The sequence below is a fragment of the Amphibalanus amphitrite genome, unplaced genomic scaffold (genome assembly GCF_019059575.1).
Source record: "Amphibalanus amphitrite isolate SeventyFive unplaced genomic scaffold, NRLGWU_Aamphi_draft 000015F_arrow, whole genome shotgun sequence".
Taxonomy (NCBI): Eukaryota; Metazoa; Arthropoda; class Thecostraca; order Balanomorpha; family Balanidae; genus Amphibalanus; species Amphibalanus amphitrite.
In genome coordinates, this window is record NW_024881511.1 from 861,545 (window position 1) to 887,298 (window position 25,754).

General features: G+C 57.5%; 1 protein-coding gene across 2 annotated transcripts in view; it reads left to right on the plus strand.

Annotated features, from left to right (window-relative positions):
* Nucleotides 1–25,754, plus strand: part of LOC122385749 (leucine-rich repeat-containing protein 24-like) — a 63,305-nt gene that overhangs the window by 34,314 nt on the left and 3,237 nt on the right. For both annotated transcript variants that reach the window (XM_043374238.1, XM_043374245.1), the window contains one exon: nucleotides 12,529–12,624. The gene's annotated coding sequence lies outside the window, so the exon portion shown is untranslated. The remainder of the gene's footprint in view (nucleotides 1–12,528; nucleotides 12,625–25,754) is intronic.

Genomic DNA, 25,754 nt, shown 5'->3' on the forward strand with positions numbered 1-25,754 from the left:
CCTATTGAATTCTATGAGTAAAATGACCCATAAAACATGTGTCGCACATGCCCTTTTCTATATTTTGTTTTTTGGTGACCTGACCTGACCTGACCTGACCTTGACCTTGACCTCTGAATGATATTGTATGCAACGAATATTGTCTTGGTAGCCTAAGAACACGTTTTGGGCGATCAGTCTCAGTCCATGACTCCATTCTTCGGCAACTACGGTGCAAGGCCGATACTGTAGAAACTTGCAATTTGTACCCTTGACCTGACCTTGACCTTGACCTCAAACTTTAAATCAAGTACATGTTTTTAGTAGTTCGTGATGAGAGCTTTCGATTGGCGTTTGAATTTTCCAAATCGGACCATTAGTTCGGGAGATACAAGGGGGGGGGGGGTAAAATTTACCCCCCCAGCCCCGCGCGTTCGGCTGGAGACCCCAGCCCCGCGCGGGTTAAGCCAGCTGGCCTCTGTATGTATGTCAGTTGACCTCTCTGTAGGGTCACGTGACATGTTTCTGGTATGTTAGTTGACCTCTGCATGGTGACTTGAGTCAGCTCACAGCGGACCTCTGTAGGGTCACGTGACACGCCTCTGATGTCAGTTGACCTCTGTAGGGTCACGTGACATACCTCTGATATATCACTTGACCTCTATAGGGTCACATGTCACACCCTGGTACGCCCGCTGACGTCTGTGGGACGGCTAGCCGACCTCTGCGGGGTCACGTTCCCGGCATGTCAGCCGCCTGGTCTCTGAGATCCGCTCCGTCGGCGCCGCGGGCCTGCCGACATGCTGACACGTCGCGGCTCACTGGAGACTGATGTATGTGAGATGTCGTCGCGTTTGATGGACACATTCCATGAGAGGGAGGGGTAGGGAGACCTGCTGACGGTCCCGCTCAGTGTTTGCGCTGCAGCGGGCTGGAGCAGCCTCAGATACAGACTACTGCCGGGTGCTGCCTTAGTGCCTTACTCAGCTTCAGGTTTCTCCGCTGGGTGACTCGTCGTTGAACCGTTTTTCATATGAAATACCGTGATGTAATGTATGCTCGCTCGTTCCGGGGCCGGGTGCATGGACACTGAACCGTGATGTGATGTCCGCCCAGACCCAGTACCGTACAGCGTGCTGTCGTCGGGCGGAGCCGGTGCTCGTTTTTTGCCGACGCCCGGCTCCATCAGTCTGTCTCGGCTGTTTCTGGATGAGATTGTCTGATAAACCGCTCACAATCCAGCGGGATATTTATTGCAGTTATTCTCGGACAGACTGATAAAGCTCTGGGCCAAAGCGGATCATTTATGGAATAAGAAATGAAATATGCTGATGTCTGATTCGTAAGCTTTTAGAACACTTTGATGCCTTTCCGAACCATTTCGCCCAGCCTCAAGTTGGAGACTTGAGGATTGGGTAGCATTAACTCGTCAACTGACGAGGCATACGTGACACGATGCGCTCCTTATCTAGAGTACATTTTTCCTGATTATAATGCGACCTAGCAAGCATAAAGGATGTACTGAGTATTCCAGCTTCAAACCTTTTATTATCATTGTCGTGTGTCGAATCATGCCCCTCATAACATGGTTTTTGCACTAAAGAAGGTTGTAGCATTCATGTAACGTTCGTTTTTAGCTGTGGTTTCGGCGTCAGCAGTGGTTTTCCCACCGCTGTCTGCAGCCCTGTATTTGCACTGCGCATCACTGTATCATCTTCCTCTTACGCCGGCGAGTTTGATGGATATTGATGAGCGACTTTCCGCCCAAACATTAGAGCTGTATGTTGAGAGACCAAACAGCGGGCCGACTGAAGACCGATGAGGGCTGCTTGCCGCGGCGGCGCGGAGGAGGACCTCTCAGGGCCGCCTCTGTGCGTGTGCGCCGTCTTCCGTCAGCTCGGTCGAGGTCACCGGACAGGAAGTGTCGTCCAGCGCACTCAGCAGCGGGCGGCGGCGGCCTGCGCTCCGCTGCTTGGCCCGATCCCAGGCGTAATTATCGCAGCCCGGCGGTGACAGCCGTTTTGCAGGCCGGCCGGCGGCGCTGCAGCCCGTGCCATCCCACGCACGCACTCCCACGTGCTCGTAGCATTTGGAGCGCAGCGTTCATGACGATCCCGTGCGCCCGGCTGGGCCGCTCCGCTGCACCGGTGTCTGTGAGCCGGTGCCAGCGGGCGCGACCATTAGCGCATTCCGGGCTGAACAGGCGTAATTGCTCGGCTCGGTGAGTGGCGATGCCGTGCGGTGAAGACAGTCCCTTAATGACGTCCGGCAGTGGGGCGCGCAGAAGACGCTCACACATAAACCGCTTGCTTCCTGTTGGCCTATTTGTACGGTCTAAACGTGCTGGCCGGAGGAATGCGTCTTGTCAGGTGTCATTTTTGTCATGCCATCGGATTGTAATGCTATTAGGTATTATGAGAATGTTACGCGCGTTTTTTACGTTCCAGGCCATCGTCAGACTACTGAAGTATAGGTAATTTACATACACTCAAGTTATTGCAAACCGTTAGTAGTTTTATTTAGTCCCGTTTCAAAATGTTAAAAACCGCAAATGGCTCCTTTTACGACTTGGCTCCGCAAAGGTCTAGGCTCCTTTACATGCCTAGACTAGCTCGCGTAAAGCAAATCACTTTTCGCCATAGCCACGGCTGCTTGTGCCTTTAGGAATGGGATGATATTTATTCACTTGAGTGACTGAGTCTGCATTAAATAGAACATTTGTGAAAAGGAACTCCAATTACGATAGCGATCTGATTCAAGTAGTTTTAAATTGAGCTATAATCATGAAACCGGATCGTCCGACAGTCCATATCACGTTCATCGCTCTTGTAAGCTGGGGATATACCGTTACTCTGGGACTCTGTATCCACCGTGGACGCTTACCACCTTGCCCCGAGCCACGCCCCGAGGCAATAAGGGGCTTCATGAAAGGTCATCACTCGGGCCAACCGGGTTACTGAATCAATGATAGTCACTGTTTTACGACGAGATCTATCGTCAAATTGACCGACTCATGTGGCATGACAGCCGTTGGCGCCGGCACCGGCTCGAACTAAAGAGTACTTACCTATATCTGTTGGCCGCGGTGGGTCGTTTGCTTTGTTCGTAATCATTTTTTTTGTAATGTTCGAATTCGTTCGTAAGATGCTGCACTACCGTTTTCGTACGACAATGGGTTGTGGATTGACTCGGTTTTGCCCTGCCCTGCATATAGAGGCTTGCGCTGCCTCTGATAGGTATAGTGAGCCGTGACTGTCCTACGCAGCGCTGCTATCGTGCCGGTGCAGGTATTGGACGGTACCGTTTTCCAGTCCAGTAGAGCACGGACCCGGACGTGCGCCGTGAGCTGTCGCACCGTTATCGTTATCGTCCGTAATGGCGTGTCCTATCTATCCATCTGTCCATCTGTCTCCGGTCAGCGCTCCAGCGTTCCAAATCCACATCGCCTGAAGCGGGAGCCGGCGCCGGAAGTTTGGCCGGTGGCGTTAGGAGTATATGGCCGTCGGCCGATGACGTTAGGTGCTTGGCTGATGGCGTTAGGAGGCATGGTGCGAGGCGGCGGCGCCGTCTCCACGTGGGCCTGTCAACTTATGGCTAGGGAGGTGGGTTGGAAGCGAAGCTGCCGGTGTCCCTGTCCTGCTGTGGATTACCACGAGGCGCAAAGCTCCTTTCTGTCGCCCAACGCTGGCCACCTGTCAGCCTTCTAATGGCTTCTGTCAGCCGCTCTGACCAGGGAACCTCCCCAGTGCACGCGGGGCTACTGGCTCTGACGGGTGACCTTCCGTCTCCGTTCAGCCTTCAGAGACAGCTCCGTCCGCGGCCGTCCCCATCCGACCCCCAGCGGCGCGGCCGCGACCCTTCGTTAGCGTTTCATTGGCGTTTGATGGCGCTCCCGCCGGGCCTACTTGTTTGTTTGCTCGGCTCGCGTCTGATGTGGAGCGTGGCCGTGACACGATGCCGGCTGCCGCCTCCGCCGACAGCTCCCGATCAATTCGACCCTGGTCGACCGCCGTGCTCGGGCCCGAGCGGCGCCTCGGGCGTCCCGACCCGGTCGAACCCCTCCCACGCTCTGAACCATCGGTCGTTGTGTGGCCAGTACTAGGGCCGGCTCCTTCAGTGCAATAACCATCGCCGGGGTTGAAGTGCGACGACGACGCCCCATTCGGCCTCGGCCGCCTCGCAGCTGCAAAGTTGACCTCATTATGCATGGACATGACCTATCGGAGCAAACCCGAGCGGTGCGGCGCCGGCGGTGTGGCGGACAAGCGGCCTGGCACTTTCGCCGGCACATACATACACATTACATACACAAACAAACGTACACAGCTAGCGCGCCTCAGCTGCTAATGTGTGACCTGTATCGCCCGACCCGCACCGCTGCATTCCCTCCACCCCCCGCCTCCTGTGCCTTCCGTCGGGGTGGGTCATCGCCCCTGAGCTGTCGGATCACCCGACATTGCCCAGGGTCTTCCTGGAGGGGACAGGGGGGGGGGGGGAGGTGACCAACGACATCATTTTCATCCCGAGAGCAGCGCTTCTGACGGCCGGTCCGGGGGCGGAGCTGGGCGGGCGGATAGCCATCAAGTCATGCACTGAGTGATGTGGCGCCGCCCCGACACCAGGGCCTCGGCTAACATGTTAACTACTGGGGCAAATGCCCCAGTAGAGTCGAGGAATGCCCCAGTAGTGGTCAGGCTTTGCCCAACCTCCACAAAATGAGAATATATCAATATTAACGTACATTCTTTCATTCGGGAGCGGTTGAAGACGTTTGTGGCAAGAAATCAGGGGCGGCGGAAGAGGGAGTGCACGGTGTGCAGCTGCACCCTCAAGTTCCATCCAAAAACATAGGCGTACAGCCCACCGCTAAAGTAATGTAGGGTTTTACCAATCTCAACGATTGGCTTTGACTGGCGATTGTTTAATGCGGAGTGATCGAAAAGAAGATGTCAATAGCTAAAATTGCAGCTGCAAGGGTGACGACTGACGATACATATAAGCTACATTCAAAGTTTCATTGTAGTCTGACTAATCGTTCCTAAGCTTCAGAAGCAGAACATACCCATAACTGAAACCGCACATTACTTCTGCTGTGGACTGTACATTAGCAAGCATATCTTTTTACACCCCATAATCCATCTTCGTTCGAAAGAGCGTCAAAAATAATGACGAAATTACTTCAGCCACTTTTTTGGTGAGGTCAAAGGTCAGGTCATGGTGAAGGCCAACTTTCGCCGATTTTCAGGTCGAATATCGACAGTTTACAAGATGCCGACGCTTAACTCGGGAACCAATTAGAGCTACAGCACCGCGGAAAAGCGCATTTGATAGCCATATTAGCATGCTTTCTGGTTATTTCTCTTAGATTTGACCTAACGCCAACGGTTTTGCCTGCAAGGGGCAAAAACTACTAAAGACGATTTTGGGGGAACAGTTTTTCTGCAATAACTTTTGACTCATGCTTTGCACGAGCCAAGGCCCAATGCAAGCGCTTTCTTTTATCCGACATCGTGTTCCTCTCGTCAAGACGCATCAAATTAACTACAATTTGACCTTGAAGGTCAACTTGAAAATTCGACCTCAGGTTCAAGTCATGATCTGACCGGAAATTGTCATGTTGCATATCAGTCGATCTGCATCGTCTAACCAAACACATCTAAGGCATTTTCATCGCTCTAGCATGCCTCTTTCAAAAGTTATTCGCGAAAAACTGTTAGATACCATTCGTGAACTGAGATGACCTCAGGGGCATAAAAAAGGGTCACGGGTGCTATTTTCATGTTCAGTGTGTCAAAGTCACGTACAGTGTTTTATAGTGTTTAGAATAACTTTCGTCCAAAAGAGGTGGTTTTGAATTTCTCCCATTGACTTATAATAGATCGGTCGCAAAAGTGAGCTGACCTTAGGTCACCGATATGAAAATTCCGAGATATAAATTTTGTACATGCTGTTGCCCTTATCAATCGCTGAAAGTTTCAAAGCGATCGGTCACTCGGTGTAGCTACGGCATACATGGAAACATTTCATGAGGTGAGGTCACTTGAAGTGACCTGGTAACCTGATCTTGAATGACCTTGGTCTGAGATTTTTACAACACGTGTAAAATTGATGGGTGATGGAGCGCCGCCGTTTTTTAGATATCCGCGAAAAACCGCAGGAAAAACCGCAGGTGTTCAAACACCTGCGCCCCCCCCCCCCTGCTGGGGGGCCCCCCCAGCAGGGCGCCAACACACTTTGACGATTTGCCCCAGTAGTCAAAATTCCTTAGCCGAGGCCCTGCCCGACACGCTCAAAGGGCCGACTGGCGGCCGGTGGTGCTTTACGGGCCTCTGTGCAGCTGAGAGTGTGTGGACTGTGAGTGGCGAGTATCAGGGAGCAAGAGGCTTGTTATTTGGCGGATGGCAGAAGAGTCAGAGGTCTGTGGGTGGGTTATTGTAAGGCTCGGGTGTTTGAAATCGGGAGCAATGAAAGCGATTTTGAGGCTGGAAGATGGAACAGAGCTCAGCAGTGCAAGGTGAAATGGGAAAAGGTCGGCCAAAAGGAAGGCACGGGAGGCCATAATCTTGGCTAGCAAGTTTTATGTCGGTAATTGGTGGCCATAAAATAAGGGCTAAAACTTCTCACGCAAGACCCCGATTGTTGTTTCGCTGAATTTGTTGTATCGTGAGCCTGGCTACGCGTAGTTCAGTTAGCGACCGCTAGGTGGAAACCGGTCGCCGGTTGGCGGTTGTGCGGCAGTCGGCCGCCGGCCCGCGCAGGGCGCGGATGTGTTCTTGTTGGCTGTGCGCCAAGTGGGCGCGCAATCGCAGACGCGGAATAAAGAACTCACATTATATCAAATTGGCGACAAGGATGAGATCAAGGTGAAGCCTTGGAGCTGTGATTGCGAGTGATGGCGAAACGGACCGGTGATCAGTGCGCGGTGGTCAGCGAGGGCGGACAGGCCACGGACGGTGAGGGCGCAAGCGTTGCTTAGTACGAATGCTTAGTGCTTAGTATTGCTTAGTATTTTTATTTTCGCGCTGCTGCTGGTAGTCTGTCTGTCGCGCGGCGGTCGTGGTCGTGGCAGGATTTCCATGTGATCGCCATTTGTGGCGGCCATGATGCCTCGGCAGTGTGGTGTGCGTGGCGCATGCGTCGGCGTGCTGCACGCTGATTGGTCGGCCGGGGGTGACGCGCAGCTGTGGCAGCGCGTGTGATTGGCCGATTGGTGCGGCGGGGAGGGCCTCAATGCGGTTTGAGGTGCCTGGTCCCCAAGCGGATAATTTCGGCGGGAAGCTGGCGCGCGGCCGGGCGGTTCGGGACGAGTGCGCATGCGCGCGCGGTGACGTGCGTGTGACGTCACTACCACGTGACTCCCCCGTCGAGTAAAGCGCGGGAAACCGCAGCCGGCAGCGCCAAGACGGGCGCAGGGCGGCGCGGTGAGCGGTGACGGTCGGCGTGAGCGGTGGCCGACCGGCGTGAGCGGTGGCCGACCGGCGTGTGCGGTGACCGGCCGGTGTGAGCGGTGATGCCCGGGGCGGGCCGACCGGTGGAGCGGCGGCGGGCCGACCGGTGAAGCGGCGGCGGGCCGACCGGTGGAGCGGCGGCGGGCCGACCGGTGAAGCGGCGGCGGGCCGACCGGTGGAGCGGCGGCGGGCCGACCGGTGGAGCGGCGGCGGGCCGACCGGTGGAGCGGCGGCGGGCCGACCGGTGGAGCGGCGGCGGGCCGACCGGTGGAGCGGCGGCGGGCCGACCGGTGGAGCGGCGGCGGGCCGACCGGTGGAGCGGCGGCGGGCCGACCGGTGGAGCGGCGGCGGGCCGGCCGGAGGAACGACGCGCTGGTGAGAGCACGGCAGCGTGATGGATCCAACGGGCATGCAGCTGGTGTCTGCGGGGCCGTACCGGGCAGGCACGGACTTCGAGAAATGGCTGCGAGCGTTGGAGCGCTACATGGTCGCCATGGACATCCAAGGGCCTACCAGACGGTGCGCCGTGCTACTACACCTGGTGGGGCCTGACATAGCCGATGTCAGCGACTCCCTGCCGGAAGAGGAGGCAGAAGGACCGGAGGAAGACGAGTTCACCCGGCTAAAAAGGAAGTTGGTACGGTACCTGGTGCCAAGGAATAACGTCGTGGCTGAACGAGGGAAATTCCAAGGAATGACAATGGAGCCGGAGGAAAGCTTGGAGGAGTTCCTGGCCAGGCTACGGACCCAAATCCTGCGCTGCGGCTACCAGCCGGCGCAGGTGAACCGGGAGCTGCGAGACCGCTGCGTCCTGGGCAGCCGAGGAGAGCTGCAGCGGAAGCTGGTGAGGGAAGCGGCACTGAAGGGCGACGAACTCAACCTGGAGGATGTCCGACGGACGGCACGCGCCCACCGGGACGTCATGGACCTGACGACTCGGTTGTCAGGGGCGCCGGTGCCGGCTGCGACGGACGGGGAGTCAGTCCAGGTGGTGAGACGCCAGCGGCGGGCGGAGACGGCCAGGCCGGCCGAGCGCCCGGGACCGGGCTCGTGCTTCGGCTGCGGAGGCCGGGGACACTGGCGGCGGGACTGTCCGACGGCCAGGGCGGACTCGGCGCCGGAGAGGGCGCACCCTCCGGCGGCAGGAGCGGTGCAGCAGCGCGGAGTGTCTCGCCCTCCCGGCCCGGCAGACGGCGGTCGGCGAGACAGCAGACGCGGCGGACCGCTCGAGAAGAGGAGGTGCTTCAAATGTGGCAGAACTGGACACCTGAAGCGGGACTGTCCAGGAATGGGACAGGTGGCGTCCGTGGAGGAGGATGTCGTGATGACGGTGGCGCAGCTGACGAGCCAGGACCGGCTGCCACTGGTAACTCTGTCTGTCAACGGCCGGGAGACTGAGATGCTGGTTGACACCGGGTCACCAGTGTCGATCGTGGCGGACGGCAGCATCCCGGGACTGAAGCTGAGACCGTCCAAGATGCAGCTACGCTCGTTCACGGGTCAGCCGGTGCTGGTCCGCGGCGAGGCGACCGTGCAGGCGGAGTATGGCGGCCAGCGGAAGCGGCTGAACGTGGTTGTCAGCGGTCAGCTCCGACACCACCCGCTGCTGGGGCGCGACTGGCTGCGTGAAATACGTCTGGACTGGCGGTCGCTGCTGCAGGTCAGCGAGGCCAGCAAAGTGAGCGGAGGGCGGACGCTGAGCTCAGTGACGGCGGCGCACGCAGCAGTGTTTGCAGGGGGCCTCGGCACGGTGGAGCAGCGCGCGCACCTGACCCTAAAGCCGGACGCTGTGCCGCGGCGGCTACCACCGCGACCCGTACCGTGTGCGCTGCTGCCGCAAGTGGAGAACGATGGAGCCGGTGGGCGCCTGGACGCCAGCGGAGTGAGCAGCGGGCGCCAGGACGCCGGTGATGAGGGCGGACGCCGGAGCCCGGAGGCAGGCGGGCGCCGGGGCGCCGGCAGGCTCCGGACCGATGAAGTCTGTGGGCGCCGGGATGCGGCTGGGCGCGGGCGCCGTGACACCTATGGAGGAGGCGGACGCCGGGTCGCTGGCGGGAACAGCGGACGCCGGGACACGGCAGTCTGCGGGTATCGGGTCGCTGGCGAGCGCCGGGACGCTGGCGGGAACAGCGGACGCCGGGACACGGCAGTCTGCGGGTACCGGGTCGCTGGCGAGCGCCGGGACGCTGGCGGGAACAGCGGACGCCGGGACACGGCAGTCTGCGGGTACCGGGTCGCTGGCGAGCGCCGGGACGCTGGGGGGCGCCGGCGCGCTGGTAGGCGGCGGGACGCCAGCGGCGCCAGGAGGTCAGGCCGGCGGGACGCCAGCGGCGCCGGGAGGTCAGGCCGGCGGGACGCCAGCGGCGCCGGGAGGTCAGGCCGGCGGGACGCCAGCGGCGCCGGGAGGTCAGGCCGGCGGGACGCCAGCGGCGCCGGGAGGTCAGGCCGGCGGGACGCCAGCGGCTCCGGGAGGTCAGGCCGGCGGGACGCCAGCGGCGCCGGGAGGTCAGGCCGGCGGGACGCCAGCTGCGCCGGAAGGTCAGGCCGGCGGGACACAAGCGGCGCCGGGAGGTCAGACAGGCGGAACGCCGGCGGCGCCGGGAGGTCAGGCCGGCGGGACGCCAGCGGCGCGGGGAGGTCAGGCCGGCGGGACGCCATCGGCGCCGGGAGACCAGTCCGTCGGGACCGCGGCGGCGCTGGGAGCCGGGTCCGTCGGGACTGCGGCGGCGCCGGGAGCCGGATCCGTCGGGACGGTGGCGGCGCTAGGAGCCGGGTCCGTCGGGACTGCGGCGGTGCCGGGAGCGGAGGCTGCAGCGGCTCAGATCGGACTGATCCAACGGAGCAGGTCCGGAATCAGCGGGAGGCGGCCGCTGGGACGGTCGTGCCGGCGGCGCTCGGCGAGGCCGGTGCTGGCGCCAGCGGTGGTGCGAGGACGGCCGTGCGAGTGTCGCCCGGCGGTGCCGGCGGGGTCTCTAGCGAAGGCGCTAGGACGGCTGTACCGGTGGCGCTCGGCGGGGTCGGTGCCGGCGCCAGCGGAGGCGACGGAGAAGACAGCCGAGCGGTGACAGTCCTCGGGAGCAGTCAGACAGTCACCGAGTGCAGCGGCCGGCACAGGGAGCTGAACATCGGAGACACGGTGTGGGCTAGATGTTACAGCGGCCCGCAGAAGTGGAGACTGGGGACGGTGGCCGCACGGACCGGACCGGTGTCGTATGAGATAGCTGTTGCCGATGCTCTCTGGTCGCGGCACGTCGATCAACTCATCAGCGCGGAGCCAGTGCGGACCGGCCAGCGGGCGGCCGCCGCCGGGACGGTCGTGCCAGCGGCGCTCGGCGAGCCCGGCGCTGGCGCCAGCGGCGGCGCGAGGACGGCCGTGCCGGCGCCGCCCGCCGGCACGGCAGGATCTCCAGTGAAGGCATCAGGTCTGCTGTACCGGGGGCGATCGGCGGGGCCGGTGCCGGCGCCAGCGGAGGCGACGGTGGAGACAGCCGAGTGGTGACACCCCCAGCGAGCGGATTCACAGAGTGTAGCGGCGACGCAGCGGATCTGTATCGGGCTGGTGGCCCTCGTGCGAGCGGTGGAGAGACGATGAGCGAGGCCGAAGGAACGGGTCGCGCGCGCGGTGGCGCTACTGACGGACCGCCGGCAGCGATGAGCGGTGCTGGTGGGACCGACGGCGCGCGCGGTAGCAAGCCTAACGCTTCGCCGGGAGTGGTGAGCGGCGCCGGTGGGACAGGACATGGCGCGCGCGGCGGCGATTGTAAAGGACCGCCGGCAGAGGTGCGGCGGCGGTTGTCCGTGCGTCACTCTCAGCCACCGAGGAGGTGGATAACTGAGATGTGATCGGGTGGGAAAATACGTGATTTTACGGAGATGTGATCGGGCGGAAGGATCGAGCGGAAGAATATGTGATTCCGTGTGTCAATAGGTGCCACCGATAAGGTGGATAACAGAGGTGATTGGCCAGGGAAAGTGTGGGTCAATTTGTACCGCCGAGAAGGGTGATGACTGATTAGTTATTATCGTTTGGAAGTACAGACTGATAAGCAGTGTAAGGGCAGACGTGCGCGACTCTAAAGTCAGTGAATTTGTAGTTATGTTCGTATCGCACGGATGTGAGCGATGTCAGTGATCGCACTAAAATAGGCGGCAGTGTTGACGCTGTAAGTGACCGGACTGGATTTGACTAGTTTGTGGTGGCTCGTAGGTTGAGTAAGTTATGTTTGATAGTTCGATGTTCGAACTCAAATCCAGGGGGGCAGGGTGTTGTATCGTGAGCCTGGCTACGCGTAGTTCAGTTAGCGACCGCTAGGTGGAAACCGGTCGCCGGTTGTGCGGCAGTCGGCCGCCGGCCCGCGCAGGGCGCGGATGTGTTCTTGTTGGCTGTGCGCCAAGTGGGCGCGCAATCGCAGACGCGGAATAAAGAACTCACATTATATCAGAATTCAAACCCGGTGATGTCCATTTAGAGCAGGCAGCGACATCCTTGACCCGGTCAGCGGGTCCGTAATCGGTTGCGGTGACCTGCCCCGGTCAAGGGATCCCGCGAGCCGTGATTGATGTGTTTGTCGGAGGTGAGCTATGATAACCTCGGAGATGATGAGGTGAAGAGGTTAAATGATGGTTCCGCCATGGCACGCTCCGCTCGGCCAAGAACTGTCATCAAACGTTTAGATTAAGATGCCGCACAATCATGATTATTGGTTGTTGTGTAATTATACTGAAAACCTCTATCATCGTTGCAAGTGTCTGTGGAAAACAATGGTTTGGAACGAGTTCACTAAACCTACTTTCATTTTAACCTCGTAATCTGAGCGAATCAGGACCCTAATGAAATAAGTGCTCCTAAATTAATCAACTGCTAATGAGCTGCCTCGCGCTTGACACGGTGGATATATTGACGGACGTAACCCGTTTCTGAGCCGTTTGTCTGCCAGTCTGAGCTGCCTAACAGGCTCTGCCGTCTGAGCTGCCAACGGGCTGCGTCTTTACGACTGAGGGCAGCGGATGGCTGGAGTGAGGGGCCGTCTTTCCGCATCACAGAGCGGCCCGTTCACTACCGTTGTCTGCTGATCTAACCTATATCTAACCTTCTTTTCAGGAGCTAGCCTGCAGGACCCGGCTTATCTCTGAACTCAGCGGCGTGACTACGAGACGGAACTTACTGCTGACTTCCTAACTGACGCGAAAGCCAAAGGTTGGTTGGTTGCTCTTGCTTGTTTTAATTTGAGATTGTGCTATGGGCCATTGTGGTAGTTGATGTTGGCTAGTTTTTTTTTTTCAATTTTCAAATCAAATATGATTTATTGTGACTTTGAATTGTGACTACAACTTTGGGTAATAACGCGTGTTGTAACCGTGCATACGGCCGCCCGAAGTTGCGAAAGCGCCTTATGATCCCATTTTCTGTCGCTATATGCTGCTTTCTGCATTACGCTGCTCAGCACGTTACCGATATGTGAATGTCTCACTGTGCGTGGAACCGCACCGCTTATGCTGTGTCCGCGTTGTCCTGTCGTCTATCGGTGTTTACAGTACGTGTAGGTATCTTTGTCTCCATCTCTCGCACCGTTCGCCCGGTGACCTGGCGGCAGATAGCGGCTGTACAGACGTGTCGGTCCGGCCGTGCCGACAACCGATAACGCGTTGTGTTTCGGCCCAGCGCCCCGGAAAGGTGACAGGGCACGGACGATGACCGGGCATTTGGGCTCATCGGCTGGCCTTCCAGCCTTATCCACCGGCCGAATCAGGTCACAGGCTACTCCGGCAGACCACTTCAGCCTCAAACTCGCAGTTTGTTGTGCCGATCCCGTCCTAGTGCTCGTTTTGCTCGTTCTCACGTCGTTATGGGGCCATTCGTGGCGCTGTTGATTCACCAGCGATGGCGGCACGGTCGGTGCTTCAACGGCGGTCGGCGCAGTGAGCAGCGGTTTGATACGGTGTCGGCCGCACCAGACGAGTATTACGGCCCAGCTTGGGTCTGATCCCCGGGACGGCGTGGAAGGCTAAACGGCCGTGAAACGGCCGGTATCCTGCAGTCTGATGGGGGGCGACCGGCAATCAGACGGCGGGTGTGCGGCAGTCAGACTGTGGGTTTTCGGCAATCACGCTGTGGGTGTTCGGAGCAATGAGATGGCTGCTCGGGGCGGTAGACAGTAGGCGGTCGGCCGTCAGACGGTGGGTGGTCCGCGGTATTAAATGACGGCTGCCGGCTGAATAGTGTGGCCACTAGCTCCCTTCCGCTCTGCTGTCAGCGTTTCAGACGGATCTAAGCTGGCGTTTCCTTCCCATGTTTACAAACTTGTCGCTACATCAGTCATTAGTATGGCCGTCCTCAACGGCTGGCTAACACAGAACATGGTGCAAGCTGCAACTAGGCGGCAGGTCTCCCCAAGGATTAGTACTTCACTTCCCATGCTCATCAGAGCAATGTGCCGCTGCTAGCTGCTCGACTTGTAATACGACTGCTCTGATGTCAGTATTGGTCGTATGTACCAATGTGACCGTGTTGGTCACTGAAGTGGACGGCTGACAAAAAGCGATTACATCAATCGGTGGGGAAATCGCTCCATTGACATCTGAGACGGCCTGTGTACAACAATGACAAACAGAACCAACTCGAATTAGTGAGAGTGACGCAACACGACGACAGCATCTGGCATTGCGATGTATTGTTTAGAATCGTTTACGATCACCCTTGTGAAGGCTGCGATCTTGTTTAGTAAGGACGGAGCTCCCACCGACATTTTCTCTATGCCTACTGTCACTGCTGATAACTGGGTACTGAGGAGAAATGAGCACATTCGGCTACTCTGATGGATGTTTTTGTTCGAACAACTCCCATCGGATTTTCCTCGCTGAATCGAACTCGATTTGCGGAACTTTCCTCGCAGAATGGATGCTGTAGACTGGCAAAGAATGCGAAATAAGACAGCAAACAAGCCAATCGACGTGGTGGCGTACAGCAAAAAAACAGAAAATAAAATGAGAGGAAATGGTCGATTTACCTACATGTCCTAATCGGGATCTATAAATGGCTTCTCACAATATTAGGGTCGACAAGCAGCTGCATACTCGTAAATGGCAAGGACTCAGCGTTAGGGGCCATTACAGCTGTCGAAATCACCTTGAATACGGGCGCAGTGCAGTAACAAAGGTCGTAGCAGCTTCCTGTTACACCTGCCGCCGACTTTCCTGTATTTAGCCTGCATTCCGGGGCTGTTGCTCGGTCAGCTGACGCCTGCCGGCGCCGGCCGTCCTGCCCGCTACTGACGACAGCGCACCTCACTGAACCAGTATACGGCAGGCAGTCGGCCGGTCGCGGGCCGCGGTCAGACGGACCACCTTTGTTTGTCACACCTGACGCGGCTTTCACTCCTTCCTCGAATGTGGTGTCTGTCTCCAGTTTGTGGTCGGGTTGCCGACCGCCGCGGACCTGGCTCAGCCCGACATCGCTGTTCCCTGAATACCGACGGCTGATCTGACCGGGCAACCCATTCTCGCTGTGTGCCGATCGCAGAGAATGTGGGATGAGTGGTCAGCGCCACCGCCGGCCGCTCATCAGTATTGGGGAGCAGCCGGCAATATAGGCGTCTGAATGCGGCGCTGCGGCGACGATTAGCGGCGGACGGCCGCGCCGTGACCGGTCGGCAACCGGCCTCTCGACGGACTGCGAGGCCTGGTGACGAAACCGTCCCAACAGAAACCAATGTCATCTTATCTATGCTGATTGCTGGTGAACCCTTGCGTCCCATCCCAGGAACTCTGGTTCTCCCGACCGGACCCCGTTGCTTTACGTTCAAACTTCAAATCATTCTGACCTCGACTTGACGTCTCGTCGCGTCTGACTCGAATGGCAATTTGGCAAACAACAGAGTCAGTCTCTAATACACCGTCAGTTCAACCGTTGTCATCTCGTCTCAAACTCATGACATCAGTCACACCAGTCCGTCACATGTGACCGCCGTCAGGCCGTCACAAACGCCTTCAGCCGCCACAATCGGCCGTCTGTCCAGCCCGTCAGTCTGTCTGACGGCGGTCTGTCGGAATGGCTCCTCCTGCCTGGTTATTGGACGGGAACACGCCTCAGCTCCGGACGACAAACAGGCTTGGTGGGCTGTTAAAGGCTCCAGAGCCCAAATCTCGTCCCTCAGATATCTCCTCCAGCTTTCAGCTCGCCCGTTATTTGTCTTTGGAAGTCGGCAGTGTGGCTGAAAGTACCGCTGTGTAACGTATGGGGTAACAATGCCGCGCGGCTGCTTTATCGTTTTATGATCGTATCTATTCAGAGTAAAAAGTAATCAACAGTAAGTGCATTATCGATTTTATCCATTTTCTTAAACGTCAGCATCTCTAAGTAACTGAATTTTCTTAATCCTTTGCTGCTTGTAATATGTCTCGTTTCATCCAGCTGGTGTTTGGGAGACAATTTATAGCCGCTGCTAACCTAATGTAGGCAAGCCGACCTCGCAACATATGAGCAGCCGAGCTGGAAATATTGACAAACAACCCATGAGCTTAAAAACTGACAGCCCAACAGCTTCTTATCGGCGTGTTCTACATTAGACCTCTAACCTCCCGTGTAGCTGTATAGCTCCGCTTGTAAAATTGCACCGGACCCACCAACCACGTCGCCTGTAATAACTCTGGCAGCGGTCCCCGAGCCTGCATTTGAGACGGAGCGATGGCTAGGGACCGACACGAATTGGCCACCAACTTCGGCCCTTTGCGGACCTAGTGCCAATTCAATATCATACAAACGGCTGTCGGCGAAACAACCTACAAGCCAAATTGAGTCATCTAATCTATTTTTCCAATTTTCTACAAGCCACTGAAACAACAGCGGCTCATATCAGTATTTTCATCAGCGTCGCCCCGGCGTTTTATGACTGTGTCTTTAACTTGGAATTGCTAACTGTATATCACTCCTCCGCCGGCTGCAGTTAGTGTTCCCGCTGTGGAGACCTCCGAGCTGTACCACAAAGCGGCGACACCCGGTCTGCTGCTGTGTTTTTCACCTTTGTACGGTCCGGTGGGAAATGCCTCATTATCGTGGACACATTCCGGCGTAATTGTACCGTGACGTGACATCTCTCTTGCCGGGTGGACAGCCGGCCGAGCGATAGGACGGGGTGACGGCTCAGCAGGCTCATCGTGTTGGTCTGAGGCACGGTGTCTGTGTATGTGCAATAGGTATGCGTATGTGCACAGCACTGAGCATTGAGCAATGTGCAATGCATGTGATGTATGTCTCCCTGGATTCATACCACTCCGTACGAACTCAGTGGTTGACTCAATTGTGCTAACTAGCGCCGTGGGCAGATGTGCAGACGACTGCCATAGCTCAACGTATGCTCGTAATTATAAATTATTTCCCACGGAAAATAAGCGGACTATCGAAATTCCCGTTTATTTTTAGATTAGGCGCTAGCCAGGATTTAATTGAGCAGCGAATTGTCAGAATACCGGTGACCTTGCTACGTGCGGTGTCCAGTTGCATTGTTTTTAACCCGGACGAGTCATTGTTGTACGCTCGAGTATGTTGACAGCAAGGACTGAACGTTTAAATGCGACACCGTGGAACATCGGATACTCTGAAAAACAGCGACACGGATGCCGCGAGGCGGCGCCTATGGTGACGGTGGCCTTGTCTGGCGCGCAGCGCGGCCGAGCCGACGGCAGTGCTGGGCGACAATGTGTCTGACCGAGCTGAGTGGTTGGCTTGCAACGCCTCTCCCCGCCACTTATTGCGCTAAGTGTAACTTCAAGGGCGCATGCATCACAATTGAGCTACTGTAAGGTTGTTTTGAGCTGAACTCTACATACGCCGACCTAAGATAAGCTGGTGTGATACCGTAATACCTGGAGTGATATTCATACCTATACCTGACCGTACCTCGCCGTTGTGATACAAAACAGTAGTGAAGTTAATGTTTATTTCCAATCACTGCATCAGACCAATATCGATTTTATCGATTATCGATTAGCGCCGCTCCGTCCCCGGGCAGGGCAGGGTAGATTCCCTTGTGGAAGGTCCCAAGGACGTGTTTGTCGTTCTTATGGTGGCGGTTAGCCGTTTTTTCTCTATTGCGTGAACAAAAAGAAATCACCTTTTTCATCGAAATGCGCCGTCTGCGTGACTCGGCCGCGAATTAGGCTGATTGCCAATTTTCCGAGTGGTGCCGGCGCCCAGTAGGCATTATGTGTCCCCTTGGGAACGGCCCTGCAACGTCGGCGCTGCAGGTGATTCGGCCCTGTCGTCTTTGTGTTGGTGTCACTATCAGCCCTGTCGTCTGTCTAGCGGCTGCCCAATCAGATGGCCGTGATTCCACGATTGTCTGACCCTTTGATTAATGCTGTGCTGCCTTGTCTCAACTCGTCGCCAGAATGCCAATGGGGGGATTTCTTTCGCCTCTCACTTGCCTTCGAAGTGCGGACGGTTATCGCTGTCGGCTAACGTTTGTCGGAAAATGGGTCTCCATACCTATACCGGCTAATGAAACCGACCCGCTAGGGAATGCCAGCGGGGCAAAGTTTGTTCTGATGAAAGAAGCGGCCAACAATCCAACCGGGCCGATCATAAAAACGTCTTCTATTGTGTCTCGCAGAGTATAAAGGCCGTGCCATGGGTGGGAAGGCACCGCAATGTGTACCGTATCCCCGGCTGGGCCGGACGCTCCCTTCTCCGCGGGTCTGAATGCAGGCCCGTATCACCGCCCCGTATCGCGCCCCGCCCGGCCCCGCTCCCCGCCGTCTCACCTGCCTCAGACGCCACTGTCGGCGGCGCCCAGTCATCCTCGTGGGATAAAACGCACGCTGTCAATAGAGAGCGTCGCGCTCCGTCCCTCTGCCCTCCTCCCTCTGTCCGACCGCTCTCTCCGCCAACACAAAAAGCTGATTAGTCGCCGCCGCCAGCCGCGATTCTTCTCCGGGCGGCCTTTTTTTTTGGTCGGGCTCCGTTCTCCACCTCAGGCCGTCCGTCGGTCCGTCGGACAGTGCCTGTTGACGGCGTCCATCTGTCGGCTAGCGGCGCACGCGGCGCGCTCGGCTGCAACTGCGGCGAGCAGCGGCGCACAGAGCGCGGTGAGTGTTGATGGGGCGTATCACGGTAAGCCTTGCGGCTGCCCCGGCCCCTCAGGGAGGTCGCAGACGCCGTCGCCGTCGCCTGGCGCCACTAAGTTTGGTCTGCTGCTGATGATGATAATCTGTTATCGATACGTGCCGCTAATGGTGTAGTGCGAAAGATGTGTCGTGATTATGAGGCGACATTTAATACACGGATGTGTACCGTAGATTGACCGTCGCGTCATCCAACTTTGATCAGGTTCTATGCGACCTCACATTCTATAGCAACTCCATCGATATGTGGTAGCTTGCAAACATAATCTGACTTGAACGGCTTCCTTTTTAAAAAGATACGAGGATTTCATCCAAAACAGAAGCCCGGAGGATTGATCGAAAAAATTAGGGCGGAATGTTAGCATAAGCTTCAACGATGTAAACTATTTATCTAGCGTTGCTATTAGTTTTTGACCTCCAGCGATATCTCTTGATTAATATTGCCGTTCTGTTTTACGTTACGCCCCCGAGTCCAAACGGCTTGCTCTGGTCCTTGTCAGGACTCCGGACTGTAGTAGCCGCTCTATTTAGAAAACCTTCGAGTGATTCACATAGTCCTAAGGCTGAAATACACTCTTGCTGTCCGACTGCCTCGGTGCATATGCAATAAAGCCTTTACTGTGGGCCACTCCTCAGTCGTACCAGGCATACGGGCCACCGGCATCAATCGAGCCTGTCTTACGGGCCACAATTCAGTCGGCCCTGCCGTACGGACGATCCGTCAGTAGAGCCTGCCGTACAGGCCACCCGTCATCGGTCTCTGCCGTACGAATCACCCGTCAGTCGCAGTGGTTCGCCTGTCGTACGAACCACCCGTCAATTTCACAGGGTCGCCGCCTGCCGTGCCTTGAACGGACGGAGCGGGCCGCGGCCCCGGCTCCGACAGCCCCGTCAGTCCACGAACGCGCCGCCCCCGCCTCTTGTTTGGTCTAGCCAAACCCCGTGCCGCCCAAACACCGTGGTCACACAGGCTGACGGCCCGATTAGACCGGCTGAGGCGGTGCCGCCGCACGTGACCGGGGTGAGACGACATCCCCGGGCAGGTCACGAGGTCACAGGGCGGTGCGCAGAGGGACTGGTGAGTGGTGAGGACCGCTGAGGGACGGTCGGTGTCCTACGACCGGGCTACACTTTGCAAGCATCATTACTCAGCCAGGACGAGGGCTAGAGAGGATGTCGACGGCGCTAGACGCGACTACTGTAAACACACTAATAACTCCCGGGATTTATTGAGTGGATGGGATGTGGCCGTGAATCTAGGAGACGTCGATATCAGTTTCCCAGTGTTATTGGCCGCCGGCTACAAGCCGTCCATCGTAATCCACTGGGTGCAATATCGGCTGCTCTGCTCCTAAATGGATCGAACCCAATCAGTGGCAATGAAATGACCGACCCGTGAGTGCCGGTCAGAGAGTGCCGTGAGTAAGGGTCAGGGAGTATCGTGAGTGCTGATCAGAGGACACCATGAGTGCTAGTAAGAGTGCTGTGAGCTCCATTCAGAGTACTCGTGAGTGTCTGGTCAGAGTGCCTTGAGTGACGGTCAGGAAGGAGTGCCGTGAGTGCCTGTGAGGGAGTAACCTGGGTGCCCTGACCTCGACTGCACTCGCGCGGTGGCGGACAGCTCCCTCGCCTCTGCTGCGGAGATTCAAACGCACAGCAGCCTCGGCCTGTCACGGGGCTGAACAAACAGACCTGAGAAGTGCAATCACGCACGCACTTGGCAGTGTCGCCAGCCGAGGCGGACAGCCCATACCTCCTCCGTCCGGCGTTGGGTAATCGGAGATTATCGCAAACATTTCGACACTGTGAACCTAGTCAGGGGTGACAGCCGAGTGGCATCTGCGCTGCGAGGATTTACGCCGGTTGTTCCTCTGGGTGCTTTTTTATGAGAAAAAAATCGACTCAACCGGCTGAATAAAAATATGCGAATAAAAAGAAGGCGCTCGCCTAATGCTTAAATCACAGTTTAGAGGAAATTTTGCCTCTTTCCATTACAATTCCATGTCAATCGTGGGAATGCTTTTGCCGTAATTTTGCTTACTCTGACATGTCATTTTGTTGTGAGGGAATTGCAGATTATCCGGCGAGTTACGAGCCTACCACGGCCGGACGTCTGTTACCTCCGGGTAACACCAGCACCCGACCGATGCCATTTGGTAGCGCCGGCGGCCGTTCCCAGGCGGCGCCGAGTCCCGCAGTGTCGGGCTCCGCAGGGACCGCCGGCCGGCGCTGTGTTCCGCAGACAGATCGCGCCATCCATCACCGACTGAAACGAGCCGGCAACGACAAACGGCCGGGCTGCCGAGATTTTCCTAGGCCCACAGCCCGGCGCGCACCGGCGCCGTCTTTCACACTTCCAGCTACATTTGGCACGGCCGCCTCTGAGACGCACCGAGGCAGCCGCCACACCTGCGCCCCGCAGAGCCAGTCGCATGGGACGCATAACATTAGCACAGCATCTGCTGCCATTTCGAACCTACGTCTGAGTCTGACCTACGAGATCCGGCTTACGTTTCACCAACGGCTGAAGTGGGTACAGGCTGGGCGGTTGCTGCCGCCGCCCGTCTGTCACGCACGACACCCGAGTGGCGATGAGGACGTTTGCTCTGTGGCTGATGTGGTTCTGATGTCGGGCCGTTCCGCTCCCGCCCCGCCCCTTGCACGTCCCGCCCAGTCGTCGGCCGGCGGACAGGCGGTGGGACCGGCCGGCCGGAACGAGCGCGTCGCAACAGCGCGTTGCGAAACGTCTGATCTATATGCGACGTCAGGGCGGAGCCGGCGGTGGTGTCGCGTACCTCGCCTGCAGCCAACAGCTATCAAGGGATGGGGAGGGACAGGGCTTTGTGGGACGGGGTGGGACGGTAAAAATGACGGGACGGGTGGGACGATCAAGAGACAGAGACGGGAGATGGAGACGGATGGGCGGGTCGGGACATCACGACGGTCTGTAAGAGACTGTTAATGGGCGTGTCGGCGGCGCTGTCGTCGGTCAGTCTGTCATCGGCGCTGTCGGGAGGCCCCGACTGACCTCACTGGCAGCAGCGACCTCTGCTGCCGCTCAGATAAACACGCCGCGGCTCACGGGCTGGTGACAAAGTGACGCCGAGGTGACGACAGAGGCGCGCCAGCCGCGCCGCCGCCATGGCTCGGCGGCCGCCGGGCCCGGCCTGCCGTGCGGGCCGATGGGCCGATATCAGGCCGGCGTGCCGGCCAGTCATCGCCGTCCCGCTGTGCCCGGAGGCCGCGCGACGTCCAACCAGCCGCGCCTTTGTTCGGACGGGAAGGCGCTCAGCTCGGGTGGAAAGTTTGACCGGCCCGGAGAGAGTTAGGGCCGTCACTGGATGGATCGCTCTCGACAGATGACAGCTGCGGCTGATGGGTACAGGGAACTGGGTGCTGGATACCGCCTGGATGCCAGACTATAGTCGGCTCAGAACGGGCCACATCGTCAGAAATTGCGTTTAGTTCTGCCAAGCTGTCTGTCCTGTCGATCCGCCCCGTCTTGTTCATCATTTCCCGTCCATTTTGTCCGCGCCGTTCACCGGTCCGTCCGTCCGCCCGCCCTTCTGCTCGTCCGCCCTGTGTGAATTTTATGTTTTACTTTGCCAGCTTGGCTTCACGCGTGAAGTGTCTGCTGAGCAGGTCGTTTGTCTAGGAGTATGAAAGTTTTATTTTTAGCCCAACTTCTAAAGCATTCGTCCCTTTCAGATGTAAACGTTACCAACTACAAAGAATTTGCTTTGTCTTGGAACAGGTATATTACATTACAGGCTATAAAAGACATGAGATTAGATTCGAGTAAAGCAATAGCACAGTTACCAGGCAATAGGCAGACAGGCGCAATGTTACCCGCTACACGCACAGTGAAGAAAACACTGCCGCGCCACTCGGGCACAAACAGGTCCTGACTGGACCGGCGACCCACCGGTACTCACATCACTGCGTGGCGAGGCCGCGGAGGAGCACCGCTCCGTGCGTGACGGGGCGGACGAGTGCCAGCGAAGGCGAACAAGAGAGAGCCAGAAGCGAGCCAGTAGAGCGAGCCCCGAGCCTACGCCACGCGCGCGTATTTATACCGTCACACGCAGTGTGACGTCACAACCCGCGTACTTTCACGCAATCCGAGGGCCACAGTATAACATATAGAAATAATACACATACACGCACGTTACAGGCATGGCCGTGAGAATCCGTCCTTATTCGCGAATGACGACACCACCAGCGAAACAAGCGCTAACTCACAAACTCACAAGATGTCAGATTTTCATATAACTAGAATATCAGACAGGATATAAAGTCACACACTTTTTGTCAACAGTTAATATCATTACAATAAACAATGCGACCCGGTACCTCATCGTTGTTTATTGTACCAGAAGGCCCGTATTGTTTCTCGTAATGTTACATTGCCAATTTTTAAACGTACCTAATGCAACCGACAAACAATGAAACTAGCATTATGTTTTCTGCTTTCATGGAAAACCCGTGAAACCACGTAAAATAGTGAACATTCCGTGACACAGTCAGTTTTGTCTCTAAGGTATCTTATCTTATATGTGCAATAGACCATGCAACCCGTATCAAATTGGGCGACATACATCAGCTTAGAACGTGGCATATCGAACACTGTAAAGTACAATAAATCATGCAGTCCGTGAGGGTCGGTCCTGCAATAAGTTATTACGCACGTATTTACCGTAATGCGTCGTAATCTATTTCACACAAGGAATAATGCGATCGATCCGTATTCCAGGTCTGCTCCTATTTATTCGTTGTTAGCTATACAGAGCTACAGGAGAAAAAGCCTGTTCCAATCCATTGCAGGGCTAATTACATAAATATAAGAACTACATGTTCTAAACGTCGGAGAAACGCGTACTTCACGTGGCACGGCTGTGCGGCGTGAAAGTCGTGACCTCGCGCGCCCGCCCGGTCTCGCCAGCGCGCCCGGCCCCAGGGTCGGGCTAAAGCCATCTCCTCGCGCTCCGTCCCGGGTTCACCGTCACGTCCCGAGGGGTCGGGCGAAGGTCGGTCAGTGGCCAGTGCGTAGGTTGCGACACCGTGCCGCCTCGCCGGTGCGTGTGGGCGGTACGGTCTCACCACGGCACCGGCCGCGGTCCACGCCGCCGCTGCGTGGTGTTGCAGCGAGCCTTGCGCCACCAGAGGCAGTGATGCAGGTCACATCCACCGCGATCGTGGCACGGTCACCGAAGGTGGCGGCGCCGGTCGCGCCCACCGCGACCGTGATTTTCTCACACCTGTCCTATCCCCCTACCCCTTCCGTCCTTTCCACCCCGCACTTCCCACCTTTATTGCGCGACCCCATCACATCTGCAGCTCGTTTGCACGGCGACACCGGTGTGCGGCGACACGGGCCGGCTGTTGGCTCGGAGAGGAGGGACAGGTACGATGATCCGGGCTTCACTTAGCTGCCGGCACCTGTCCAGCCTGTCACCGGTTTGCCGCCGCGATGTCGCAATTAACGGCAACGTCCGGACGGGATTTCGGTGATCAGCGCCGCGTAGAGGACGCGTGTAACGACTTAATCCCTGGCGACTGCTGTGATTTGCGACCGGGGTCTATCCGGCTAGCAACCGACCAGGTTCACGACTCACCAGTTGGTATCTCTGTTCTCTGCCTTGTCTCTATCCTTCATATCCACGGTATCTCTCTACTGGTGATCTAGGTTTCTCTATCCTTCATATCCACGGACGACGAAGCACAGAGTTCAGATATCACTCTGCGGGTCGCCTCATGTTGCTCCGATTCTCGTGTTAAAGCGAGGACGCCGATTACGACGCCGCTGGCTTTGTATAAGCCGGTCTCTGAGCGGCAATTTGACCGTGTCACGGGTTGTGTCGCACCAAATCAGTCTTGTTGCTGTGCGGTACGTCTAGCGATTGTTCCACACATACCTAAAGACCGACGGACCCTATCCCAGCCACAGCCAGCCTGTTCCAGCTGAGAGGGCGCTACTGAGAGAGCGACCGCCCATGTGGTTAGCATAAGCCCTGGATGCACCACCCTTCACGAACCGCGCAGACCACAGGGGCGTTACGTGACCGCGAGTGTCGGCCGGGGTCACTGGGGTCACCCTCAGGCCGCTAGAGGTCAGCCGCGCTCACCGAGCCGACGATCCGACCGTCCGCACTGAGCCGTACAGACGTGTCTGAAAGGTCCGGCGACCTTTTGACCCCACTGCGCCTCGGGCGTCCAATAGCCGAGCCGGGTAAACAGGGAGCTCTGACGGGGCCTCTGGGCGGGGCGAGCCGGGCGATGACAGATTGACGGCTCGATTGACAGGCACTAGCACCCGACAGCCATCATTGCGGCCGGACCTCCAGCCTCAGGGCGGAGATGAAAGCTTGATTGACCGGTACATCTCGACTGGTGTGCCGGTACGCCGGCGGGCGCCGCTCAAACCTGGCACCGAGCCGGGCGTCATACTAGCAGTCGGAGAGCGCTGATAGGAGTTTGAGGGTGGCTAGACCACGGGCGACTGGCCAGGGTCAGGCAGCCCGAGCCGTGTCCGCGCGTACCGAGCCCTCGTTACCTTGCCTGTCTGTACTGTCAGCAGGGGTCGACCATGGAGCAGAATTTGCCGTCGGTCGCTGGTGCAATTATGTATGAGCCAGCACGGCGCTCACCGTGAAAGTGGCCGGTGTAACTGCTGCGCACGGCCCCGCCGGGACGTCGTTAGTATAGTCTCGGCCGCCATAAAATCCCCCGCACCGTCTGCAGTAGAAACATTCGCGGAGATAAAACCGAGTCCCAGAGGACCAAGGAGGGTATTCGGGGCGTGGAGAGAGGTTTGTAGGTCCTGAGTTTGTGGCTGTCTTGGTCTTGATCGTTTTTCGCACGTTCGAATGGTCTGTTGGGGTGGGAGTTGGGTTCTACAGAAGTTTCTCGCTGCACAGATAAAGCGGACGCTGCAGACTGACGTTCGTTACCGGCAGTGTAGCGGCGCCGTTTATAGAGTCGTGGTCCGAATATATTGCTGTGATTCGTGACCCAGACATGGCCCAGAAACGTGCGCCCGCTTTCCCGTGGCTGGTCGTTTTTGTCCGCTCGGAGCGCCGCACGGGATCCTTTGTAATGCTAACAGCGTCGTGAACGTTACAATGAGTTTATGAAGGTGTTTGTGGCTCGCCTAGCTGTACCACATGTCCCACTCCGCGTGGATGCCCGATGTCCCATGTGTTTGTGCCA